The sequence below is a fragment of the Callithrix jacchus genome, chromosome 6 (genome assembly GCF_049354715.1).
Source record: "Callithrix jacchus isolate 240 chromosome 6, calJac240_pri, whole genome shotgun sequence".
NCBI lineage: Eukaryota > Metazoa > Chordata > Mammalia > Primates > Cebidae > Callithrix > Callithrix jacchus.
The window spans coordinates 36,190,074-36,196,029 of record NC_133507.1 but is presented as its reverse complement, the minus strand read 5'-3'; positions in this window follow the sequence as shown (position 1 = coordinate 36,196,029).

Genomic DNA, 5,956 nt, shown 5'->3' with positions numbered 1-5,956 from the left:
AGTGAGCTGAGATCATGCCACTGCACTCCACTCTGGGCTGCAAGAGTGAAACTCTGTCTCAAAAAAAAAAAAAAGAAGTTGGAATAAAAACAACTTCATGGAATGCTGACAGAGTACATTGTAGGAGAAAAGTACTACCAAAAAAGTGCTAAAAAAAAAAGGGAAATTCAGGCCTCCAGGGAGGAAGGAAGAACACTGGAGATAGTAAATATGTGGGTAAATACACTATTTTTTTCTTTGCGTGAGTTCTTTACAAGACCATTGAATGCTTAAAGCATAAATAACATTGGTATATTGTGGGGTGTATAGCACGTAGAAGTCAAATATATGACAGTCACACAGAGGATGTGAGCTGTAAGGTTCTTAAAATTACTGTGATTTGTCATGAGGAAGAGCAGGAGAAACTGATAAGCTCAGGGCATATCGCGTTCTCTAGCGTGGCCATCTAAAAAATGCAAAGTGTTACAGCCAAAAAGCAAAAGAAGAGGTATAATGGAATGCGTAAAGCTTTTTAAAAATTAGGGCCGGCGGGCACAGTGGCTCATGCCTATAATCCCAACACTTTGGGAGCCTGAGGGGGGCAGATCACTTGAGGTCAGGAGTTCAAGACCAGCCTGGCCAAGATAGTGAAACCCCATCTCTACTAAAAATACAAAAACTAGCCAGGTGTGGTGGTGGGCACCTGTAATCTCAGCTACTTGGGAGGCTGAGGCAGGAGAATCACTTGAACCTGGGAGGCAGAGGTTGCAGTGAGCCAAGATTGTGCCACTGCACTCTAGCCTGGGAGCGAGACTCCATCTGAACAACAACAACAAAAATTACGGCTGGGTGCACCGGCTCTCATCTGTAATTCCAGCACCTTGAGAGGCCAAGGTGGGAGGATCACTTGAGACCAGGAGTTTGAGACCAGCCTGGGCAACATAGTGAAATTCCACCCCTACAAAAAATTTAAAAATGGAAAAAAAATTTTTTTAATTAAAAAATTCCCTTGAAACATAAAACTTGATCAACCCAATAGAAGATGAGAACTGAAGGACAGAAGAATAAGTACAGATGAGACAAATGACTAAATAGTAGCCATCAAACTCAAAACTAAAAAATATCAGTAATTACATTATAAGTTAATTTTCTTAGACACTCTAAATGAAAGGCTAAGGTTTTCACACTGGACTTTAAAAAGCAATTTACCAGAATTGCACATGAAATGAAAGCAGATAGGGTGAAAGAGATCTAGCAGGTGGTCACTTCACTAAGCCATCCATTGGCTCAGTGATCTTTCCAGATCAACCCGAAGCAACGATTCTGGAGCTCTGAACCTCAAACTCTTATAAACACCAGGGAAGCACTTTCTGGAGGGAGAGACTGCTGCTTTGTGAGTGAGTGGCATCTGTGAACCACCACTATCCCCTTCCTCAGTGCTGCCTCATGATAGGGGTGGCCATCTGCACTCTTTGAGCATCTGACTGGTGCCAGGGTGGGCAGTGGTGATCTCCTCCTCCAGAAGCAATGGATCTATGCACATTGACTGGTCTGGTGTTCCCTGAGGAAGCAGCACAGGCACCTGCTTTAGTTTGGGTCCTCTTGGCAGTGGTGGCAGCTGCTTACCCTTCTATTAGAAGATTTAGCTTCTCTACGGGTGCCACCAACATGGTGTTCAGGGACTTCGTGGAGGTTGGCCGAGTGGCCTACATCTCTGGACCTCATGCCGGAAAGCTGGTTGTGATTGTAGATGTTGCTGAGAACAGAGCTTTGGTTGATGGACCTTGCACTCAGGTAAGGAGACAGGCTGTGCTGTTCAAATGCATGCAGCTCCCTAACTTCATCCTCCAGTTCCCACAAAGTGCCCACCAGAGGTATGGCCAACAAGCCTGGCAGAAGGCAGCCATCAATACAAAATGGACAGCCACGTAATGGGCCAAGAAGACTGAAGCCAGAGAAGGGGAAGCCAAGATGATCGATTGTGATCGTTTTAGTCATGAAGGCAAAGAAAATGAGGAACAGAATGATCAAGAATGAAATTAAGAAGCTTCAAAAGGCTGTGCTCCTGAAAGCTTTGCCCCAAATAGCACCTGTGGCCCAGGCTGGAGTGCAGTGGCATGATATTGGGTCACTGCAGCCTCTGCCTCCCGGGTTCAAGCAATCCTCCCACCCCAGCCTCCCGAGTAGTTGGGACCTTACAGGCATTTGCCACATGCCTGGCTAATTTTGTATTTTTGGTAGAGACAGGATTTTGCTATGTTGGCCAGCCTGGTCTCAAACTCCTGACCTCCAGTGATCCGCTTGTCTCCACCTCCCAAAGTGCCGGAATTATAAGCGTGAGCCACTGCACCCAGCCAAGGACAAATAACATACAAACTAACAAAACTGGCACAAGAATAACTAAAAAAACAGACTAAATCTGTAACAAGTAAGATTGAACCAACAATCAAAAACCTCCCAATAAAAATCCCAGGACCAGATAGCTTCACTGGTGAACTCTACTGAATATTTAGAGATTAATGTGACACTGTTTGTCAAACTCATCCAGAAAATCGAAGAGGGAAGAGCACTTCAGAACTCATTCTGTGACTCCAGCATTCCCTGATACCTTTGTATCTTGTAGGGTACAAAAATCCTGCAAGAAAACTGGAGGCTCATCTTCCTTTTGAGGAAGCAAAAATTCTCAACAAAATACTACAAAACCAAATCCAGCAGTATATTAAATTGATTAGACACCATGAGAAAGTGGAATGTATCCCTAGAGCAGGGGTAGTTCAACATACAAAAATATTTCATTGTAACATGCCATATTAGTAGAATGAAGGAAAAATACTAGATTCAGCCAGGCTTGGTGTCTCATGCCTGTAATCTCAGCACTTTGGGAGGATGAGATGGGTGGATCAGTTGAGGCCAGGAGTTCAAGACCAGCCTAGCTAACATGGCAAAACCTCTTCTCTAGTAAAAATACAAAAATTAGCCAAGTGTGGTGGCAGGTGCTTGTAATCCCAGCTACTCGGGAGGCTGAGGCAGGAGAATTGCTCCAGGAGGTTGAGGTTGCAGTGAGCCAAGATTGCACCACTGCACTCCAGCCTGAGTGACAGAGTGAGATTTCATCTCAAAGAAAAAAAAAATCTCAGTTGATTTTTAAACATTTATTAAATTCGGCCATGGTGAAACCCTGTCTTTGAAAAAAAAAAAAAGAATGAATTCAGCAATGTTGTAGGATACAAAATCAACACACACACAATAGTATTTCTAAACACTAGCAATGAACAATCCAAAAAGGAATTCCGCTTACATATCATAAAAAACCAATAAAATGCTTAGAAGTAAAACAAAGGTGAGGAAAGCTATACACTAAACAACAAAGCATTTTTTAAGAAATTAAAGTTCTAAATAAATGTAAAGACATACTGTGTTCATGAATTGGAAGATGTAATATTGTTAAAATGACAGTACTCTGCAAACTGATCTAAAGATTCAATGTATTTTTGTCAAAATCCCACTGTTGTTTTCCATAAAAATATGAAAATCTGCTGGGCGTGGTGGCTCACGCCTATAATCCTAGCACTCTGGGAGGCCGAGGTGGGTGGATCACCTGATGTCAAGAGTTCAAGACCAGCCTGGCCATCATGGTGGAACCCCATCTTTATTAAAAAAAAAAAAAATTTATTCTAAAACACATACAGAATTTCAACAGACCCTGAATATTCAAGGCATTCTTGATAAAACAGAACAATGTTGGAGGCCATACACTTCCCAATTTGAAAACATCATGAGAGTGAAAAGACAACCTAGGGAATAGGAATAATATTTGTTCATCATACAGATCATACAGGAAAATCCTAGAACTATGCAGGAAAAAAAAAAAAAGCAAACAAAAGACCTGCCCAGTGAAAAACCGGGCAACGGACTTGAATAGACATTTCCCCAAAGAAGAGATACAAATGAACAATAAGGCCATGAAAAGATCCTCTATGTCTTTAGTCATTAAAAAATTACAAATCAGAATCTCAACTTTAAAACTCCAACTGTAATTATGCAGTAACATGTGTATTTCCCCTTTTAGCTGTCAATTATTGCTGCATGTATTTATTGCTTATTTGTAGAAATGAGGTCTCCTTATGTTGCTGACGATGGACTTGAACTCCTGGGCTCAAACAATCCTCCCACCTTAGCTTCCTGAGTAGCTGGTAGTACAGGTGTCCACCAGCATACCTGGCTTGCTCCATGTATTTTTGTTGTTGATGCAGTTTTTATTGTGGTGAAATTCACATAAAATTTGCCATTTTAACCATTTTTACATGTACAGTTTAGTGGTCTCAAGTACATTCACAGTGTTGTGCCGCCATCACCACTGTCCATTCCCCGCACTTTCTTATCATCCTGTACAGAAACTCTGTGCCCTTTAAAGAGTTGTTCCCCCTTCTCTCCTCTCTCCAGTCTCTAGTAACTTCCTTTTCTTCTTTTTTTGAGACAGAGTCTCACTCTATCACCCAGGCTGGAGTGCAGTGGCACTGTCTTGGCTCACTGCAACCTTTGTCTCCCAGGTTCAAGGAGGCCAGTCTCCTTCTGCCTCGGCCTCCCAACTAGCTGGGATTACAGGCTCCTGCCACCACACCTGTCTGAATTTTGTATTTTTAGTAGAAATGGGGTTTCATCATGTTGGCCAGGCTGGTCTGGAACTCCTGACCACTGGTGATCCACCCGACTCGGCCTCCCAAAGCGCTGGGATTACAGGTGTGAGCCACCGCGCCCTGCCCCAGCTCCTGGTAACTTCGACTTTCTGTCTGTATGAATTTGCCTATTCATATGAGTGGGATCACAATATTTGCCCTTTTATGTCTGGCTTTATTTCACTTAGCATAGTGTCCTCCAAATTCATCCACTTTGTAGCATGCATTTGTCAGTTGGGGCTGCCATAACAAAATACCACAGACTGGTGGCTTCAACCAGCGCCCCCAGACTTTTTGGCAGCAGGAACTGGTTTTATGAAAGACAAGTTTTCCATGGGGTGTTGGTGAGGGTATGGTTTCAGGATGAAATAGTCCCACCCCAGATCAGCAGGCATTAGATTCTGATAAGCAGTGTGCAGCCTAGATCCCCCACATGTGCAGTTCACAAGAGGGTTTGCGCTCCTACGAGAATCTGCGGCTGTGGCTGATCTGCGAGGAGATGGAGCTCAGGCGGCAATGGCCCTTCACCCGTCTCCCACCTCCTGTGTGGCCTGGTTCCAATCCATACTGGGCCACAGCCTGGGGCTTGGGAACACCACCTTAAACAACGTAAATGTATTTCTCTCAGTTCTAAAGGCTGGAAGGCTGAGGTCAGAATGCCAGCAGGATTGGGTTTGCTGAGGGCTTTCTTATTGGCTTGCAGAGGCTGCCTTCTTGCTGCGTCCCCACATGGCACAGAGGGAGAGCACTCACATCTCTTCTTCTTGTGGGGCACTCATCCCATCAGGGGGCCCTGCCCCCATTACCTCATCTAGACATGATTTTCTTCCAGCGGCCCCATTTCCAATGCCATCATGTTGGCGGTTAGGCCTCCCATACACATTTTGTGGGGACATGGTTAAGTCCATAGCACAGCATGCATCAGAATTTCATTCCTTTTTAAGGCTGAGTAAATAGACACACCACATTTTTCTTATTCATTCATATGTCAATGGACTTTTGGACCGTTGCCACCTTTTGGCTCTTTATGAATAATGCTGTGAACACTGGCGTACAGTGTCTAGTCTCAGCCTGTCATTATTTTGGGTAAATAGGTAGGAGTGGAATTTCTGGATCATATACTTCTATGTTGAACTTTTTAAGAAACCACCATACTATTTTCCACTGCAGCGGCACCATTTTACATTTCAACCAGCAATGCACGCATGTTCTAATTTCTCCACATTTTCATTAACAGTGGTAATTTTTTCTTTTTTCTCTCCTTCTCTCCCTTTTTTCATTTCCATCTCCTTCCTTCCTCC